Genomic DNA, 22625 nt, shown 5'->3' on the forward strand with positions numbered 1-22625 from the left:
TGTAGAAAAAACATTTTTAACACCACGAGCCCTGCATTAGAAAGCATGAGTTGCACATCATGTGACCTACAAACAGTGTAAACAATAGCTGAAATTTGAAAGCTCATAAATTGTATTGAAAACTTTGTATTCCACAACTGATATGACTGTTTTCATTAACAGTGACTAGGATATGCATTACGCAAGAGTGAAGCATTCCTTAAACACGATGATTCTATTTGTGGAATGTATCCTCTGAATTTCATTTATTATGTAAATATTAGCTGAAATTTGAAAGCTCATAAAATGGATTGAATCTGTTATCTCACAACTGCTATGATTGTGTCTCCATTAATAGGTATTTTCAAATATAATTTTCATTTTTAATAATTGAGAGCTTTTTGGGTGTTCTATATATGATGTAGATTATCCCTTCAATGGGTAGACAGTATTTTAATTATTAATCTGTTATCGTTTCTAGGGTACTCAAGATATGAAATCCATGTCCTGAGGATGGTCTCTCACACGAAAGAATAGAGACCGAAACGTCGACTGTGGCTTTATCTACCATTGAATGTTTAATTAATTCTGTGATAGGTAGAAAAGCTTGAGCAATTGATGTAGTAAGGCTGTGTAGACTAATGTATTTTCCCTTCTGCGTCCTTGCTGTTCATCTTGTACCCAACATTTTAACTTGATTTGATAAAAGATTAAATACTTTTTTAAATATACACCCGTCTTTCAATCCCTTTTTGCTCTCTCTTTTTTCTGAACACTAACAAGTGACAGTCTTGAATATACATCAATCTCTGTTGTTGCATAACCAGCACTAGTGGGCTCAAATCACTAAGCCCACACGATTTCATTCCTTAAGTGATTCCAAAATTCTTGTTTTACTAAAATCCCTTGAAGGTATCTTCACCCTAGCATGGAGAATATGGCACTCATCTGCGAGCATATACTCATGCATCACTGGCACACAAAAAGCTATCACAAATCATATGTTCTGGCTGCCAGTTCCTGATGTCCTCCATCTTCCACAAGTCCAGATCCTGCCTTGGGGTATCTCAGACCATGCTCTCTCTCCTTGAGCTGAGCCCTCCAATTCTACACGAGACCCATGTGGCAGGTTAATGTCTGATACCTGGAGATATGCAATATGCCGATTTTGTGTCAAGGGAAATTCAAGCATTCTATGACACCAACTACGGCACTGTGGGATCTGCCGGAACGCTATGGGTGGCCAGCAAACCCACTTACAGTGGAATGAATAAGGGTTATGTAGATAGCAACGAGGCACTCAAGCTGTCGCAGATGGCAGACTTGAAACCACAGCTCCTCACCTTAGAAAGACAACTGTGTAATTGCCCAACGACTGACTTAGATGGCGAGTTGGCACTAGTGGAATCCAGGTTACGACAGATTTCCCTTGAAGAAGCCCGGGAGTGCTGGAGAGCCTCCACCCTCAAGATCTATGAGTACAGCGACAAATTAAGCAAGCTTCCCTACTGGCTGACCTTAAGGGAGGTGGCTTGTAAGATAGTGCCCTCCAACCGAGATGCGGTGCATTGTCTTCACGAGCAAGCCTCAGCAGTGGTACAAGCCTTCACCGACTACAACTGTATACTTTATGCAGCAGCATCCGCAGGAGCTTAGCCACTCAATCCTCTAACACATTTTGTTTCCCTTTATCCCTATTTCTCTGACACAAGATCTTGACCAACCGCTCATGGTGGAGGAGGTTGGAGAAGCGTTGTATGCGCTATCCTCCAGGAAGACACCAGGCCTGGACAGCTTCCCAATTGAGTACATTAAAAGCTTTTCATCCCTCCTCCTCCCGCATCTCCTGGCCTTGTATAATGAGGCAGTAAATAAACCGAAGGGCCTTTACCCCAGAGATGGACATGGCCACCATTGTTGTGATCCCTAAAGCAGGTCACTCCCCAGACAGATGCTCATCATATAAGTCCACCTGCCTTAAAAATGCTACCTGGCTTACCCAGACACTGACCTATCTTATTCATCTGGATCAATGTAAGTTCATGCCAACAAGAAGTACCCAGCACAGTATCCACAGGGTCCATGTTGCCCTTTCCCATGCACACCGCATCCCCCACCTCACAGCTCTGCTCCTTGTAGACTTTGAAAAAGTCTTCGATACCATGGATTGGTCCTGCCTGGATGCGGTGTAGCAGAGGGTAGGCCTTGGGTCCTATTTCCGGATGCTTGTGGGACTTCTTTAGGCCAATCCGGACACCCAGGTCCAGGTTAACAGGACTTTCTAACCAACGTTCTCCAGGCGCATCGGCAGCCACCAGGGTGTTACCTCTCCCCTCTTCTATTTGCTTTGGTGATTGAAACCCCTGGCCTGTCTCATCAGCTGCGGTGTACAAGTCCTGGTTGGTCATGGAGAGGGGAAGCGGAGGAATGCATAGCCCTGCATGCTTACTGTTATTCCTAGCAAACCCACAGTCCTCAGGCCCCCGGTGCCTGGAGATCTCAGCTTATATGGCGGCACTTCTGGCCTTTGGGTCAACCAATTGAAGTCCACATTGGTATCAATAGAGGCAGATCTAGACGCCCGATCTTGGTGTGCTACAATCCTACAGCGTTGCCGCTCCTTCAAATACCTGGGCATTTATATCTGTCTCCCGGACTTGGAATAGACCCTCCTTTTATACCACCTCACAACCAGACTGAATAATGATTTGCAGCGCTGGGGCTGCCTGCCCTTGAATCCGCTGGGGCGTAAAATGATGGTGCTCCCTCACCTTTTATACCTTTTCACAAACTTCTCCCCTCTGATCCACCAGAAGTGGGTTCGGACCCTGTAGTCAAAAGTTAATACCTTAATCGGAGCTCGGAGGCACCACCGAGTGCCCGTTGTTAACGGTCGGCACTCCCCATATGACCAAGGAATGGGTATATCTGACCTTAGTAGCGCAGTTCACAATGATTAATGACTGGTACAATGGCACTCAGACGTATTGGTAGGGACCATAGACTCACTGGAATGACCCCGCTGTGACATGGCAAGTGGCCTCCCAATGCGGCCTGTTTGAAGTGGTTTGAGAGGTCAGACGGGATGAGCATCACTCACCTTGAGGGCGTTTGATGGGGTGATTCCCTAATGTCCTTCCAGGATATGCAGGAACACTATAGGTTTTCCGGCACCCAGTTCCACCAATATCTAAGACTGTACCATGCCCCCTCAGTACACATACCACCAGGTACATACATCCCAGAGTTTAATCCACAGGAGGCTAAGCTCTTAATGGGGAAGGTTGGGCGCAGGTGCCACCTCCATGGTTTAAAGCTCCCTTGCCATCATGCCCCAGATTGCTTCCCTGGGTTACAAGCAAGATGGGAGACATGGGTGGGAGACCTGACCGAAGACTACTGGCGAAAAGCAAGAATGTCACCAAGGTAAATGGTCATCTCCTTGTGCTGCCCCATGATTCGAATCAGTTATCTCCAAATTGCCTACCTGACTTCCCAACGACTATACCTAGCAGGTGGATCCTCCTGGGGTCAATGTGCATGCTGCTCCTTGCCAGAAGCAGACTTCTTCCATATCATCTGAGCTTGTCTCTGACTGACCCCTTTTGGGAGGAGTGGGCGAGGAACTTTCCAGGGTCCTTGGGCACCGGTTTGGGCTTATGTCTCGGCTGGCCCTGCTGGACTTGTTGGAAGAGCCTGGTGGATTGAGGATGTAGCAAGACAATGGAGGCCAAGCGCGATAGTGCATGTAAATGGAACTCCCCAGAGTCCCCTCCCCCTGCTACTTGCGCATTGGGGGAAAAGCGTGGACTGGTGTGTCCACCAGGAACAACCTTTCTATGAGGCACGGGTCTGCCCTAAAAAACACGATTCTTTAGATATACTTTCTCTAAATGTGTAAGATGTGTACAGGTGGCACTAGTCAATGTGTACTGGTAATGTTGTTAGTAACAAATCAATAAAAACTGGTTATCAAACTCTTTGATCACTGACACTCCATACACAGTAAATCAATTGCATAGAATAGACATAGATTGAACACTACACTTTTTAATACTATTTAAACACTGAGGACCTGATTAGAAGTGGCTACTTAAATTCCCTCTCGTGTGTAATCCCTTGTTGACCACAGTACCAAAATACGAGTTTGGTTATATTTAATGCATCCGATAATTATCAGATGCATTAAATGACCCAACATTTGTTAGATTTCAGCAGGTCATACTCGCCAAAATTTAATCCCAGTGTTATTCCCCCAAACTCAAGATAGGTTTCATTTTTCGTACCTGATAAAGAACGTACCCCATGGTATCGCTATTTATCAGGATCAATAAATAATGCCTCAACTCAAAATCAGGCCCAATGAAGGTGTAACAGCTGCTAATCATTTAAGGATAGCTACACCATTGCCTTTAGATTGAGCACTCACTTCACACATCATCACCCCACGTGAGACATTTAAACGTCAGCCGGTAAAGGCAAACCAAACTTTACTAGTGATGACAACAGGACACGCTGTAGACTGTGTTCTGCAGGGAAAGACTCGGACAGTCTGACATTTTGTATCCACTAAGATTCTACAAAGTATGTGCGCTACAATTGCAGGGTACTTTGCCAATTTTTAGTACATCTTGCCAAAATCTACAGATTGCTAACTTTACTCATGCCATTATGCAGGCATTTATGGTCTTCCAACAAGGCATCATGGTGAAATCTAACCTCCTAGATCCTCAATGGTGTACAGAAATTGAAGAATTCATTGAGGAGTTCTTTGCACGAAATAGAGGTACAGTCCCATTAAACACGACGTGGGATGCATTTAAGGACACTTTACGGGGGTTAATCACATCTAAAGATATACCAAAGCATAAGGCAAGAAAGGAGGAGAAAAGTAGATTACAAACTGATCTTACAGAGTCAACCCAAGAACACTACAGGGTTAGATCAAAATATTCTAGGCAAATACTCTCCGAGGCGAAGTGTAGAATGAGGGATTTTTACTATGCCCTGGGCGAAACTAATAGCAACTTTTACGCCCAGAGGACGTACGAGGAGAGCGAGTAGACAGGGAAGCTCTTGGCCTGGCAAGCCAAAGAAAAACAGGCTCGCAATAGAATAGATCAATTAATCGACCCGATCACTAAAATGCACGCTAAGACCACAGCCTCAATTGGTGAGTGGTTTCTGAAACACTACGAGGGAGTCTATCAAATAACAAAAGAAGCCTCATCTGATTCAATAGGGGAGTTTTTAGCTCAACTTACAATTCCCAAACTAGATGATGAGGACAAGAAATGCCTCACTGAGACTTTCTCAAAGACTGAATTAAACGAGGTGATTGGTTCCCTTACTAATGGTAAGGCCAACGGAGACTATGGTTTTCCTCCAAATTTTTTTATAAATTCAATCGGAACTCTACGTAAAGAACTTTTAATCTTAGTAAATGATCTACTCCAAGGAGGATCCCCCCAGACTCTTTTCACTCAGCTGTAGTGGTTAGTATTCTAAAAAAAGGAAAGGACAGGGAGAATATAAACTCGTACCGACCCATAAGTCCACTAAACACAGACTATAAAATGTTTACAAAGCTTCTAGCAAACTGATTGAATAAAATAGTGGAAGGTCTGGTAGTTAATGATCAGTGCGGTTTTATTGCAGGCAAGCACCTCCATACAAATACAAAGTTCGTATTGGAGGCACTAGATTTTTTTTAAACTAATAAAGTGAAGGCCCAAATCTGGTTTTAGACGCGGAGAAAGCCTTCGATCTAGTGTCCTGGGCCTGCCTGTTTGCTATTTTGCACAGTTTTAGTTTCCTGAATGTTTTTCTCTCTCTTTTAAAACAACTATATATGAATTCTAGGGCACAGATTATCATCAACAATTCTAATATTGGGACATGCCAGGTCACTAGAGGTACCCGACAAGGCTGCCCTCTGTCGCCAATATTATTCGCATTATTTATTGAACCTTTGGCGATTGCGATTAGGAATACACGAACCGATACAGTCCCGGTAGCTGGCATGACTAATATAAAATTGTATACCGATGATATTGCCCTTTTTCTAGATTCTAACCCCTTAAGTCAAGCGAAAATTTTAAAAATATTCTCTAACTTTCAAAAACTAGGGGGTTACAAAATTAATGTTAACAAGACAGAAATTATTTTATTAAACTGCACTGTAGACACTTTAATACCAGAATTTAGGCAAATTTACAACTCAACGCCAAAGAGCTATCTGGGAATATTTATATCGGACAACTTAGACGACTTGTTTTTACTTAATTATTCACCGCTGCTAAAAAAGGTTGAGTCCCTTTTAGAAGGTTGGAATTTATTACCCCTGTCTTTAATGGGCCGAACAGCACTGATACCAATGTCAAGTTATTCAGGTCTCCTTCTTTAAAAAAGTGGATGCCCTGATCTCCTCATTTCTCTGGGCCAAAAAGACTCCTAGGCTCGCACTTAGCATTTTATTTCTTCAATCTGCACAAGGAGGGCTGTCCCTCCCAAATATTAGAGAATATTATTTTGCGTCTTTTGCTCACCACAGTTTTAGGTTTTTCTTTCTAGACACTAACGAGGCAGACAATTTTTTTAGGAAGAAGATAAAAAATAACTGATCCGATTAGAGTCACTAAAGATCCAAAGAAAATTCGCTACAAGTCCCTATAGTGGATTTTCAGACAGAAAATCCAGTTTTTGAAATTCTACTCTATTCCTAGAATAGGTAACACAACGGACTTGAACAACTTTAACCTAGGGGAAGAGGGATGTATGGACAGTAAAATAATTAACCTCTGGAAAGACAATGGCTTTGAGAAAATTGAAGACTTCCTGGTCGGCAACAGGTGGAAGTCATGGGATCAAATAGCCAGACAGGTGCACCATTCTCACTCCATCCTGCATTGGTCTTTTCTTATGCTCAATCCAATACTCAGGGAGCTGGATATAGGAAATCTTTATTTTAAGGGAACTATCTCTACAGCGTTGAATAATAATACTAAAAAAAGATGAGTATTTGGATTAAAATACTAAAAGAGGACAAGGAGCAGGAATCTTCTAGTAAGGGTATTGAGAGGTGGAAAAAGAGGGAGGATATTGAAATCAATCAACAAGTATGGATAAAATAAATAAAGTCAACAAAACAATCTTCTGCGGCGCTAAATTTAAACGCATGCAATTTTATAATAAATGGCTGATTTACAGAACTCCCTCCTATCTCCATAATATCTTCCCCCTAGTTGCCGACAAATGTTTCCGCTGTGAGGAAAAAGGGAATCGGAAACACATTGTCTGGGAATGTCCTAAAATTCAGCCACTCTGGAAGGAAATCGAAAAATACCTCTCCCTTGAGCTTAAAGCTTCTATAATATTCGATGATTTAGTCCCTGTTCTAGGCTGTTCAGTGACTAACACCCAATACGACGAATTTCTTTTTTATAGCCTCTCTAATAGCTAAATCGCTTGTTCTGCAGTCCTGGAAAACTAACCAAGTACCGACCTTTCAGGCTTGGAAGGATAAACTATTACGAATCCAGGGCAGGGAAAGAAAATACGCGCTTAGATCAGGGGCGCTCAAGAAATATGAAAAGTTTTGGAGTGTGTTTGAATCGTAAAGAATATCTTCATAAGCACTAGTCTGCTTTTATGCACTTTAAAGCACTCTGCACTTTATAATTCTATTTTGCACTTTATAACTATGTGTGGATACTTGAACGCCGACTACTTACTTATATTTATATGCCATGTACTGTACTAAATCTTTTACAAATGTATTCTGTAATGTTGATCTTGTTTTTATGAACTCAATAAAAATATTTTTTTTAAAAAGGCATCATGGTGACATGTGTTTTTTGAAGTTTCATGTTAGCTTAATGGTAACATAATTATGTACGAACATCTTCATTAATAGCTGTGAGTTGTAAGCACAAGTACCCGCTTCATTATTAAAACAAAAGCTACCGAATATTGCTTTGTTATTTGATCAATTTAATGTTTCTTTATGATTGATGACAAACAAGAGATTACATTTTGTGCTTACATTTCTAGATGTCACAGTAAAAGGACAATGTTTCCCAGATGAAGGATCTGGGAGGTTCGAAATGCATTGGGGGAAACAAATCAAGTTGAAATCGATGAAGCCATTTACTAGTTGCTTTAACTTGATACATTGGATTAATTTGAAGGATTCAATAGAATGATAGTTGGAACTGCTGTGGAATAGTTTAAAGATGATGCACTAAAATGTATGTAAATGAAAAGAAAAAGAACAAAGTTTTAGTAACACGCTTCAGGGTCAGTACACCTTGGGACTGCACTCACAACAGCTATTTGGTAACTTATAAATGTGTCTCTCGGAGGACACACCAGGGGAGAAGGGTCTCACATCGGCATAACACTCTTTTTGAGTAGCCGTGCGCTATACAAAAACAAATATAACATAACATAACATAATCTAGAGAAGCAAGATTCAAACGTTCTTGGTGTACAGAACATAAGTTTGATAGTGGTGAAAATTTCAGCTAAAACAAACCGTTTTAAACAAACATGACCACTGAAATTCACCAGGTATACTTATTTTAGGGTACTCAAGATAACTATAGCTCATGTATAACGCATGCCCCTGCCATGCATAGTGCTTTCATTAATGAGGTTATATATCAAATGTTGTAGTAAGGGTACCAATAGTGTCATAGAACGTGTAATGAGTGATGTAATATTGGAGCTAATTAGCAGTGCATGGCAACGGTGCAAGTCATTGGGTAGACAACTCACCATCGCAAGGCCCTGCACCGAACCAGAGTGTGCAGCGGAAGTTAAGAGCAGGGCCGGGCCTGGCGGCCAAAACCCCCACAGGCCAAGCCAGACGCCCAACCACCATTGGTGTCTAAACCACTACGGGTGGGTACAGCTGACTGTGATGTTACAATATAAAAGGCGTCATTTTAAGTAGACACACCAATTGACTTAGTAAGAAAAACGCCAATAATCATGTTTGAATGTATATTTAATTCAGCATCAACATATCTTTTAATCTTTCTTTTAATATTTTTCAGCCCACAAAATGCAGCCATAAAAACAACCACAATATAGCCCTGTACTCCAGCTGAAGAGTGTAGAACTCCAAGGTAGGACTGCTGTCAAAAAACATGGTAGGCTCACCTGGGGTCAAGGATTTAATGACCCAGAAGCCTTATAGTTTTTAGTTTCTGTTGCTGGGGGGGTGCTGTGATCCCAGCAGCCATAGACAACAAAGAGAATATGCTTGGTGGTGCCCCTGTCCCTTTTAGGGGCACGACCAGCATACAAATATATTAAAAAGCCATTGAGGGCATTATAGGGAACAGTGAATCATAAATGAGCGGCTCCTCCTGCAGTAAGTATTTGGTATAATCCTTGCTTAGTGTTCTTTACTCATATTTACATATGAAGGTCTGACTCTAGTAGCGCCAAACTTTGTTTGTGAGGGCATTATTTGTTTGCCTCGTTATTCTTCCCAAAAGTGTGTCCTTTATTAAGATATTGGACTTTGGTCTTCACCAACGTTCTCACATTCCATGTTTTATCGATGTTTGCATCCCAGTGCTATATCTGCATTTCTTGGCCATATTTTTCTGGAAGCAGGTGTCCTGATGACACAACAGAAAAGTGGGCACTAGAATAAACCGAATTCCTGGTAAAAATGGGGTGGGTATGGCAATCAAGGGGGCATTTTGGGTAGACCTTCCTTTCCTAGTCACAAGCTGCAGTTAAGGCGACTGGGGTATCCTTCAGAGAATAACAGTTAGTGCGTACTCTGGACCTCATGTACTAATAATCAATTTAGTAAAACTGGTCACAATTTGCACAAAGGCTTTTACTGAATCTTTTTGATTTTATGAACAGATCTATATACTAGCAGATGGGTTCACAAAATACAGAATCATGGTAGTTCATGGTAGTTCGCAATTTGAACTCCCTCATCAACATTCATAAGGTAGGTAGCAAACTGCGACCCACTATGATTGACCACAATCACAGCGATAGTGGGAGACAACCATGTCTATGATTTCTTTTAAATAAACTAATATTTTTGTATTTTTTAAATGCAGCCCATGCTCCTTAAAGAAAAATGTGATGTGTTTAAAAAAAATAATGAAAAGTTACACTTCAGGATTAGGCAGAGGTCCTTTGGAGATTACTTCCCAATTATGAATGGATCACCACACTTTTGAGTGGGCGGTAAAATATATCTGTTTGGCGACTCAATTTCGGAACAATATGTTAATACATAAAATAAGAAATCGGTTTTTGAAAGGGACACCTTAAACACGCCCCTTCCAAATACAGATTCCTTATTGTTTCCTAAAACCATTTAATGATTCATAAAACCTTTGACAAATTGTTAATTGGATTTTGCACATTTCAAAAAGTGATTTAATGGTCGCAAACTCAAATTGACAAAATCCGAGGATTTCCGACAGTTAAAACATTTTGTACAAAAGGCCCTATGATCCCAGATTCCAGTCAACTGTTTGAAACAGTGTGAGCTGGTAAGATGAATCCTTTAGTTCTGATTTAGTTGGGGCTGGAGACTTTGCGGTCATGGGTCCTTTGTCAACCTACCAGCTCTGTGGCTTGCCGACTTTCAAATCTCAGGCAAACGCGTCTTAAAAATTAGGAAGTACAAATAGATTAGAAGGGAATTATGTTCATTTGGTTGTAACCAGATGATGTGTGATGCCCATGTCTACGGGGAGGCACCTGCTAAATGTACTCTATTTTCACTTAAAGTATTATTCTGCTAAAAACATAAAATGGTTATTCAGAGAAAATATCATAAAATCCATGGCTGGACAGGGTAGGTTCGTAAAATGTTAAAACTCTCCAATAAGGCAATATATGCGCAGCATACAAACAATGTTGCTTTGGTTAAAAACAGGTGCTTTTTCAAAAGTAGATGGCATTTCTATTGCAATCTAAGTGACTAAGATAAAGTGATATGAACATATTTCAATAAATCTGATTGCTTTACAACTACTTGTAGGACTTGTTCCATATGCTAAAGGACAATGTTAGTGATTGACATACATTGCCAAGATAACGATGGGAAATAAGCTGTCGCAAAGATTAGCTAAAAGTTGCTAGGCTAAAAAGGAACCCAAAAGCTAATAAATCTATAACTTTAACACTTATCTTTGTCTAATAGTTCTTAATTGGTATTTGCCACAACATGGCTATATGTTGGCATGCACATTTATTTCCAGAAAGTAATTTAACTAAGCTTCATGAATGCTTGACGATTAGACTCCTGCTGAGGCATCGTAACACTTCTGCTATGCAAAAGTAGTTTTTTTTATTTGCATATCATTCCTTGGGTGATAACAACACACTGAAACAGAATCATAAAAATGAGGCAATGTGCTCATTTACCTACCTAAGTGCTCAAAAAGAGAAATGCCGAAGTCTTTGCCATCTGCAGCATTTAAAGTGGCCCCTGAAACAAAGTAAGGTATTTGCTGTTAAGTCGTGCATTTTCTCAGAAAATCAAACAATTTACCATAAAACGTGTAAAATCTTTTAATCTTAGATGGAGAATAATGGGGTATCTTAGAAATGAATCTGGCATTGCAAAATGTAAAGCAGAATAACACAATCTTCAGTAAAGCTTTATCCATGCATCTGTTATGTCATTAACATTTTTCTTCATCCCACTATACTATGGACCGTGAGGTAGTGGGTCAGCCTACTTCTACCACTGGATAACTTCACTGTGAGTGACAGCATTTAGCTCGTTCACATGGAGCACATCTGCACACAAAGTAGTTCTTTGACTGCCAAGTACTACTATGGCAATGTGTGCTTTTTCAGACCAAAAACATATTTTTCCTTTTAGCCAAGGTTTTTCATATAGTGGTGAGAGCCTGGAAACGCTCTCAACAAAAATGCTGTACAAAAAAAACAGACCAAACAAGCATTGATGAAGCCAAAAGGCTGGCAGCCAACACTAAACCTTCTGGATTTGCAAAAGCTTTTTTAATTCCCGTTCTGCAGTGGCCAACAGTTGGCATTCCCTCCACCAATGGGTTGTCCCTCTGGGGGGCTGACGCGAAATCACTTCAACATCAGCCCTGCTGTTCCCAACCAACTCCCTCCCTGAACCCTCCGGGGGAAGGGGGGGGGGGGGGTGCATCAGTGAGCTGTATGGTGCACTGACTTCACAACTCCAACTGGACAGCACCACAAAGATAAGGGCATCTCCACATGCATCAGGTGGGATTACTCCCCCAGCTACCACCACGGAGTTTGAGGGAGACCCGGCTGTAAAGGGAAGAGTTCTGCACTTTCCACAGATGCCTCTCTCAAAGAGATCCATGCGAGTGCATCGCTGGTGCACCGCAATTCATGAGCAGGGATCCCACTAGACACTAGGTCAGCTCCCCAGGCATGGGTGTCAAATATGGGCTACGATCGGAAAAGTTTTGTATGATTATGTATGTTATTTTTGTATGGTTTGTATTATTAGTGTACATTACAATTTACCGCTATGTTTTTACATTACTTTACCAGACGGCTCGTGCCGCAAAAAGAATTAAAAAGTTAGAAAACGTATATATTTAGTCCTTATGTTTTTTAACTTTATTTTTTCACTGCACTACATGTTCGTTTGTTCTTCTTCAGGACCTATCTTCTATGTAAAAAAAATAAAAATAAAAGCGATATTTTTTACGCCAGAAATTACTGCCTGTGATGGGATTGGGATGTGTGCTTTCCGGGGGCGCGGGGTGTGGGAGTAGGGGTGCAGAGCCTTCCAATGCAGGCTCGCTCTCCGCTACCAGAAGCAAGAACAGGGAGGGGTCAGCGGCGGCCCACATGGCGCTATTACAGCGCAGTGAAGTGGAAAATGGACTTCCAGGCCCCTTTTTACTGAGGTGAAGGTACAGCCATCCTCGCCCTCCTCTCCACAGGGTTAAGCAAACTCAATCAGCGTATGGACGCTGGTCTTTTACCCCAAAACAGATATGGGGATGGGGGGGGGTCAAAAATCAGGACTGGACCCTCCTCTATCCCCAGCATTAGCGTTCTCTCCACCTCACATCAGCCCCCTCCGGACCCCAGAACTGGCCTCTTACACCACCCCCCTTCATACCCCAGCACTGGCCTCTTACACCAGCCACCCCCTGACTCGACTCTCCGTCAGGGGAGCCCAGATACACAGCACCCCATGAGAATCAAACACCCGCACATCTACACAGACATAGGTGCCTGTCCGCAGCAGCTGCACCCCCGACTGTGTATTGTGTGGGTGTCTTGGGGGTGTTTACACTCGTTTACAGGGGGCTCCTCAGATACGATACTTCAGCAACAAGTACTACAAACAGGCTTCGGGGAGGGGCAGCAGTGCCCTACTGTTGTTTGTTTTTTATTTTTCTTGCCGTTTGTTTTTTTTCTCCTGTGAATCATCGTCCAGGGCTTACTGGGGAGTTAAGAGTGAAAGCGTGACTACAATTGCTTCCCGGATAGTTTGAAGGAGTTGTGTAACAACAACATCAAAAACCACCTCACACCCTGCCCCAGTTCTCAACACTTGATTGAAGGAGGTAGGGGCTTCGTTGTGCGCTCAGGGTGTGGCTGAAGGCTTTGTATGTTTAAGAGCAGGCCCTCCTGAGCGTGTGTGTACCAGAGCATCACAAACGTGGTGTTACATATAAACACACACACACACACACACACACCGTGCTAGCATTCTGCTCCAGACTGATGTGTATGCACACAGGGGGAAATGGTTTGGCATTTTGAAAATGTTGAGAAAATTCCTTCCGATCTTGTCTCTGGAGCATAGAAAGACCACTGCGCAGGCCTTGATAGGCTCACGCCTGGATTATGCGAATGTGCTCTATCTGGGACTGCCAACATTTCTTCTCTCGCGCCTTTAAGGCGCTCCACCATGTAGGGGCCAGATACATAGGAAGCTATCTATGTGCCCTCTAGAACTCGGAGATCAGCTTCCTTGGCTATGGCTACTGTTCCTTCCATCAGGCGGGCTAGAATCGGAGGTCGCTTCTTTCGTCACTTGGCACCTCGATGTTGGAACTCTCTGCCCGTCTCTCTAAGGAAAATCAACAACCTACTGGCTTTTAGGAAGGAGCTAAAGACATGGCTTTTTACCCAGTAATTTTCCTGCTCGCCCTCTCATCTGCCATGGATTTTACTTTCTCGGGTTTTTATCAAAGCGCCGGGACACTCCTCGGAGTAGCCGTGTGTTAAAAAAAAATCTGTTTAACATAACAAGTTGGTATTGGCAGGTTGAGGTATTGCAGCATTTAGCCTGTTGATAGGTGAATATGAGAGGGACCCCTTAAGCTTATCAAGGGAATTGAGGTACATGTACCAATCAGCAAAGCAATATTCCCCTGACCCCACAATTAAATGGTACAATGAATACAATAATTCACAGTGCAATAAATTATAAAGAACCACATAGTATATTACAAAGACATTTTATTATTAAGAAAAAATAAATAAAATGTAATTACACTTTTAAAATCTCTTGTACGGGCTGGACAGTTAACCTGGTTAGATCTATCTCTGTCTCCTACATAGAACACATACAATTTCCAAATACAATTACCATAAATTGGTTAGGACACACATAACCGAGACAGACAAAAAATGTAAGACACAAAAACTTGTCATATCATGATGTGCATCTAAGAATCTAGAACCACATTGGTTAATACATTGATTGAATTGGTATTTGACACAAATGTGTTCATCCTTCTGATTGCACCCTTTAATTGCATCGACGCGTTTCGATGGGTTTCTGTTTACTGCACCATCTTTTTCAAGACAATCAATGGTTTTGTCTCCGTATAAAAAATACTTTCCTCCCTTGTATTTATAGGATGTAATCTCTTCCTCCTTCACTTTTTTGCATCTCACTAATTAGGCATATTGTGCATGTTTCGAATAATGCATCATTTTGATCTAATCTTTTTATTAAAAGTTCATGCAGACTGTACTACTCTTATAGTCCCACTCTAACACCAATATATTTCAGTTATGGCTTTGGCTTTGCATCGCTCTTGTTCCCAATGTCCGTGTGATGGGGAAAAAATAATTCTGTGTTTTCTACACACGTCTGGTCAGTATCCGTGAGCTTCCTTAATGCCAGTACAGTCTTGGGAATGGCGTTTAGTGTCTCGTGTCGTTTCAATTAGCATTTAGCCTGTTGGCATGGTGCTGCTAGACAGATAGATTAGAACTGGTCTGGTTTGTATTAGCAAAGGGTGCCCGGACAAATATTTGAGGCAGGGTGGACTTCGTGGTGGGCGTTCTCTGCCTTTGGCTGAGGAGGGTGTTGACAAACACCCCATGTCTGTCTGAGAGATCAAGAACAACGAGGGCACTGAAAAGGGGTACAGTAACTTTCCTAGAGATAAAATCAAGCTGTCTCACTATCCCTGCACCTCTTTTACAGGAGGATGTAGATTGTAGAGCAAAGTCTGGGTAATTTGAGCGGTAGCTGTGCAGTCATGTGGTTAGGGGACTTTCACACTAAACTGTGCCAAAATCCTGTGGTTTGACAAGCACTGACGTGGAGACCATCACACATGTCTGCCATAACTCACCGGAAAATGTCTTAGCTTGCTTTTAATTAGGTATAATTTGATTTTCGCCTTTCACTCCACCAATAGCAAACCCACTTTTGTGGGCATTGTCGTTTTAGCTTCCTTGATTTCACAATACGTTCGCATAAGCGGAGAGCCTGGTTAGGAGTGTATGAGGTACTAGACTCTCACTAAGTGATCATAGGTCGATCTCAGTTAAAATAAAGGGTGCGTTGTATGAGAAACAGAATGACTGTGAGCCAACCAGCCACATCCCTTGCCAATTACTTTTGCTCCCAATAAGGGGGTTATTATGAGCTGAGGGGAGGTGGACAAGAACACCTTTATGCCAAATTTAATGTGTGCTCCCTACAATGATGTCATGTTCTGTCTGACGGAGAGTAACAGGGGGAGCTTGAGTTATTAATCAGCTATGATAAAATCTGTGGAATGGCATGGGTATTGCTCAATACCAAACCGAAGATTCACCATAGCAAAACAGGCTAGGTAGTTTGATACCTCATGTACTATAGCTCACACCTTATTACTGCCAGGACTAAAGGTAGCACCAACAGACTTGGAAATGGTGCGTTCCTGCAGAAGGGGGTACAAGGCTGCTTTACATGCCCGTAAAAAGACAATAAAAGAGGAAGCTTACCATGATCTAATAAAGGCCTGAGAAGCTATAGACAGTAAGCTGTTCAGGCACACTGTAAACAGAAACAACCTAGAAAAATGTCCGTATCCTGGCCTGGAAACAGTATTTCCCCAGAGGTAGAGACTAGCCACTTTCCACAGCTATATGCAGATCATACCATATCAGAGGAACACACTCCATATAGGCACCACACAGGAATGTATCCAGCCCTAGCGGCCTTAGTTCATCCTCTCTGCAGCCTACACGTCAAAGTATCTGATGTAGTAGAGGCAATAAATAGGTATCCGGCCTGTAAAGCACCAGGTCAGACGGAATCCCAGCAGACCTCTTTAGAGCAAATATACATTTGTGGGCCTCTCCTCTGTTTAATGTGCTTACAGCTGCCCTGCATTTAGGCATCCTAAGGCATGGTCACATGCAACAATAGTACCAACTTTCAGAAAGGTGTCCCAGGGAGACCCAAAGTGTTATAGGCCTAATTCTTCAGTTAGTTTGAATCCAAACCTGGGCAAACGATAATAATGTCCTTTCGGATTTTCAGTTTCGGTTTTGTTCCAGCCTAGGGACTGTAGAACAATGCCTAAATATCTATTTGTTAATAACTAAGTACATAGTGGCTAAGGAGGGCAAAGTTTACGTCGCTTACATGGATTTGAGCTCGGCATTCGACTCAGTCAGTAGGTCGAAGCTCTGGACAATAATGGCTGATCTGGAGGTTGGGCCTAGTATTATAGCTTTTTTTGGAGGGAACTTTGCACAGAGGTTATGGCCAGCATAAGATATGGCCCAGGCAGGAAACTTACTGAAAGCTACAGAGTAGAGTGTGGTGTGCGTCAGGGGTGTATATTTTCCCCCTTTTTTTTCCCTGTACGTCAATGACGTAGAGAAGTACCTATTGAAATACAAAACTCTTGCCCATGCTAGACTAGCGTAGCATTCCGGCCATGGTTGACACCAATGATAGCGTCCTAATGGCGTGGACTGCCGATAGGCTACAGCAACTAGCAGACCGATTCTGTACTTTTATGTCTATCCTGGACCTGCTGGTCAATGAGTCCAAAAGCACATGTCATGGCATTTGGAAGCCATGACCGGAAAACTAGGACGTTCTTCTGTGTAAATAGGATAAAGATCAGTATGGTTCCCATGTATCCTTACCTGGGAATACTTTGATGACAGGCCGACCTGGCGTACTCTGAAGGACAGCTGCCCTGGCCAGGAGTAAAGAAGCAGCCCTAGGCATTGTGACTAGATTAAGCAGTAAACCAGTTAAAGAGCTGATAGAAATCTACATGGCCAAATGTCGTTCAGGTACAATGTAGAATACCGGTGTTTGGGGTCTCTGTGACCAACGAGGTTTAGAGAAGGTAGAAAACAAGTTTTTTAAAAGGCGACTTGCTGTACGAAAGTCCACTAATAACTGTATTTGTCATTCGGACACAGGACTGGGGTATATAAGTGACCTTGTGAACTTTCAGCCCCTTCCTGATATGGCTGAGAATACGGACAAAGTAGAACACCACAGTAAACCGTCTAGTTGTGGCTGACTGTCTAAAATTAGATAGGAGCTCCAAAATACCCTGGTTGTCATACATATTTAAGACCTGCAATTAGCTAGTCCTAAAAGAGCAGTTCCAAAACCCTACAACTTTTAGGGCCGGCTTTCATAAATCTCTGAAGATTTTTTTTTTTTGTTTAGCAAAATGCACAGTTGTGGCTTATGCTTGTATCAGCACTTGCCTTGGCCCTGAACCATATCTTCTATGGGTTAACAATTTGATTATCTACAGTTGCGACTTATATCAGCGCTCATCTTAGCCTGAACCATATCTTCTATAGATAAACAATTTACACCAAAAGTTTCTGCTACTAAGACTAGGTCTTAACACTGTTCACTTCCGTGTCGCTTACCCGAGCCAAAGTACACTTTCTGCGAATCTCCCTGTCTGTCCTTGTGACGGACTGTCTGCACAGACTACCTTGCAGTTTATTCTCTTCTGCATATTTTATTCCACACAGATATCTGCTTATTTTTTAGCGTTTGAGGCAGGGAAATTTAAGGCAGTGCAGGGTTGGAATGGACTTTCTGCAGAAACTGTTTACTGTGAGACTATGCTAGTCGATTATAATGTTTATATAGCGAGCGATAAGCCTACCCTCGACATGTACCCTTTTCTTTGTGACCGAGTTTAAAATTATTTTTTATACATTTGTGTGTCAATATTGGATGTTGATTTTATACACTGATCTTCTAGACAATGATTAATGAATGACCCTCATACCATAGGCCAAAGAGGAAACAGTACTTTTCGGGTCTTGCCTAGGCTTGCGCTGTCTCTACAAGACCTGCTGTATCTAGAATATGCAAAATACACACAGATGATGGACGGAATGCAGAGCAAATCAAACATTCACCTCCAGTCAAGAGATCTTGGTTAAATCCATCATTCTTTTGCACACCATGCCAACCCAGTTTAGACCCAGCCAAATGCAAATCAGACTTGATCCTGCTACTCATGGGAACAGTCCATCCCAAACTGCCAAGCCAGGTTCTCTCTGGGTCAGAAACAAGCATCCAGGGACCGATTTCAGGACATCACTTCACATCATCCAGGCTAGCTAGACTCCAGTGGCACAGGGAGACCGGGACCCACGTCTTGGCATACCCAACACACTTAGGGCAAAAAGCAGAGGGCACACAGATGATGAACGGAATGCAGAGCAAATCAAACATTCACCCAGTCAAGAGACCTGGGTTAAATCCATTGTTCTTTTTCTTACCATGCCACCCCAGGTTAGGGTGGCGTAGTGAGCATGAGAACAATGGATTCAACCTAGATCTTTGTGACTGGGGGGTGAATGTTTGATTCATTCAGCATTCCGGCCATCATTGTTTGCAGCATCACTTTTCCCCCCAAGAGGGATTGGAATGCCCACGAGTGGGTCCCTTGCTCGCTGTGCCAATGGATTCAAGCTAGCCTGGCTGATAAGGGGTGTTACCCCAAAACCAGTCCCAGGATGCTTGTTTCAGGTCCAGGTAGGATCGGACTTGATAGATTGATTTGCATATAGTGTCCGTGTAACTGTTTCATCTTTAATGTCTAGAAAAATTCTAAATTGTCTTTCCTTTCCAGATACCACGATGTGTGTTCTGATCGGTGGAATCGCAGAATTTAACGTAAGAACTTCTTTTGATGCCACTTGCTAATGTTTGGTCTCTGGTGTGCTAGAATAACAGTTGATGCTGTAACCCAACGCAATGGTACTCAGCGTGTCAGTTTCAGAAGGGTGAAGGTCTAGGTTGACCCTGTCTCCAGTCAAAGTTTGGGCCTGTAAACAGCTGGTCACCACCAAATGTCAGCAGCAAGTGATTAACTCGCTGTTCCATTTTATAGCAGGACATCTCCGAGTAGCAATTCTGTTCCGTTGCAATGAAGGAAACATTAGAGCGCTACAGTGCCAGTAGGGTGTCTGAGTGTGTGGCACTTCATAAAGCCTTCTGTGCTACATGCTCTATGAGGAATGTCTGCTGTGAGCCCTTCCGGGATTTAAAAAACAATCGATTTAGGTCTGCTCCGTACCCTCTGCGCAGGCTCACAGTAAAGCTGTAAAGCTATGTGCAGAGCAGACTCCTCTGCGCATGCGCATCTCTCTGCTTTCACATGTTCAAGGGGTCTGCCTCCAAAACAGCTTTTTGTCACAGTGTTGGTGAAACTGATATTAACTGCTATTATTCCTCTGCTCCTGATCTGAATTATAGTTCATTCAACCAGCTGGTGGCCCCCAAATCAGCAACGTGCAGCTCCCACCATTCTATGGAGAGCTGAGAGAGGACTGTGACGATAATTATTTGTTTTGTACAACTTCAGAAACGTTGCCCTTTGGAGATACCTTTATTGAGGAAAAGTGGCATTATTTATTGTGCTTGCTTTTACCACAGCTGTTTTTATTCCTCAGGCTCATTATTTCCTTTGTTGCCTTCTCTTTAGTATAATGAGAATTTTCATTTCTAGGATTTGTTTTCATTATTTTCATATTTATTGGTTCCTTAAGATTTGTTTATGCATTCCTGTTAAAACGATTATTAAGTTAGTACTGTAATCATACCTTTGTATGCTGGCTGTTTTTAAGAAGAGACCTTTCCTCTCGCTTGGTGGCTGGGTTCTTTCAAGGGACTAATGTCTTAGTGAGATAAAAAGGTGACAGGGCCAGGTTGGCCTTTTATCCTCCTGAGGTCGCTGTGTCCAGTGCCATTTAATTGGACAGTAATAGCTCGTTATTTATAGTGCCTAATGACAGAAGCTCATCAAACGAGTTTTTACTATGCTATTGTAATTGTGCATTTTACTGTAAAGAAACGTTTGACTTTTTACTAATACCATGACTTTCAAACAATAACAACAAACAACTACTCTCCTCAACTACTTTCAGTATCTTCAACCTACACAACTGCAACCTCTTTATACATCTAAAACATTATCTCCTACTGGTGCTGTGCAACCAACCATCGGAAAAGACTTTCGATAAATATTGTCGAAAGTAGGATGTAAGCTCTAGAATCCCATTATGTTGCTCCTAAATGCTTGGATGTTATTGAATAAAATTCGTTTACAAAAAAAAAATCTATAACATTCTCTCCACTTCTATTTTTTTCTCACAAACTATTTAAACTACTTGGTCTACAGTTCATTCACCACTTTATACACAAACTATCTATACCTCCCAATCTTTCTATCTATTTTATATGCCTCTCACCCCTATCTATTCACCATACCACATATTTACCATACACAAATACAGCACACTCCAAACAATTATAAACCACACAATTCACAACTAACAATTCCAATTCAAACCACACAATTCCACTACAAACAACATGTGTCCTCTCCAATAGATACAACTAAACATAAATAAAATAAAAATCATTTACAACGCTAAAAACGCAAACTTTTATCAATGCGAGACTGATTGCATTGCAAATGCTTGTTAGCCTTGCACTTTATTGCTATATTGTTTTATCGTTGACTATTTGCATAAGGTACATCATTAAACTCTATAACATAACGGATTTTGTTCAAGGATTGGGTTGTGTAACCAGCATGTACGGTTGCATTATCTATTTTTCCTTCTGTATTCACTATTTTAAGGATCTGTCGATTTTTATATTTATATTGTCATTTTAATATAAACTTTTATGATTTTTTTTTAATCTAACAAAGGATTGATTGTTTGGGTGGGTCCAGTAACTTTCATAGAGATACAACCAAGCTGTTTTACCATCACTGCCCCTCTTCAAACTGACATGCTGACTTATTTCTTCACATCTCAACTCTGATAACGGTCTTTCCATGGCTGCTGGAGGGCGGGGAGGTAATGTGGCAGAGAAAAGAAACAAGAATAAAACAATCAACAGTTGCATTGCAGTAACCAAAAATATGAGCGGCAAAAAGCAACCTAAAGGGCCTGTTTCGGGTGATTCAGAGTAAAACAGGATTCTTCTACAAGTTGAAAAGAATTTCTGTGCGCGTCAAAGATTTCTTGACCGCAAAAGGGCCGCCTCAGCTATTATTACTGCACGCACTATTCAAACCCAAAACTTCCACGTGTCCCAGGGGCATGTCTGACTAATAATTTGAACCCGTTTTTTTTCCTTCTTCGAATTCTGTGACGTAGTCTTTTTTTATTCGCTCAGTATAAAACCAGCGCTACTACAAGTTTCAGAATTCTATGAAAAAAACTTGGATTAGGCTAACTAGTCATGCATGCACCTGGTAAACTTGGCAGCCATGCAAGCCAAGCCCTCTCTTCACTTTGTAAACACACACACACACAAATTAAAACACGACTCCCAAACCGCACCTTCACATTCAGGTCAGCTCTTGGAATCCCATCTAATTAAAAGCAGCAGTGTATTCCTCCCCTTCTAAAGAGAAGCAGGCTACTACTGTCAAAGTCATTGCAATTATTTACTCCTATTAAACTTGTTGTACAACAAATAGAAATGTTTGCAAGAGCTAACCTAGAGCAGGCTGAAGTATTTCTTCCCAAAAAACAATATATATATATATAATGTGACTGTGTTGGTGGGTGGTTGTTCATTTTCCAGGAAAAGGTATGATCTAATTACAGGCCCTTACAATTTTAAAGAACAATTACAAATCGCACTTCACCTGCATCGTCAGCTAATTTTTAGTATGAACTTCAAAAAGAGCTCCTATTGCTATCTCCAGGGCCACCAGAATTATGGTATTATGCGGCACAGACCTAGTTTTCCCATAATCTGTCCTCTGCAATCTTGTGCCGATTTTAAAACCCCAAACAATTCTAGCTCAATGGGATCCAAGTTCTAAAAACACTATCACAATTGTTGCACACTGGCGGGCTTTTTTTCT

General features: G+C 41.8%; 1 protein-coding gene across 1 annotated transcript in view; it reads right to left on the bottom strand.

Annotated features, from left to right (window-relative positions):
* Positions 1–22625, bottom strand: part of TANC2 (tetratricopeptide repeat, ankyrin repeat and coiled-coil containing 2) — a 2475706-nt gene that overhangs the window by 2344964 nt on the left and 108117 nt on the right. Inside the window, exon 2 of the mRNA XM_086923824.1 lies at positions 11399–11458. The gene's annotated coding sequence lies outside the window, so the exon portion shown is untranslated. The remainder of the gene's footprint in view (positions 1–11398; positions 11459–22625) is intronic.

Source organism: Lissotriton vulgaris, chromosome 5 (assembly GCF_964263255.1).
Source record: "Lissotriton vulgaris chromosome 5, aLisVul1.2, whole genome shotgun sequence".
NCBI classification, from domain to species: domain Eukaryota; kingdom Metazoa; phylum Chordata; class Amphibia; order Caudata; family Salamandridae; genus Lissotriton; species Lissotriton vulgaris.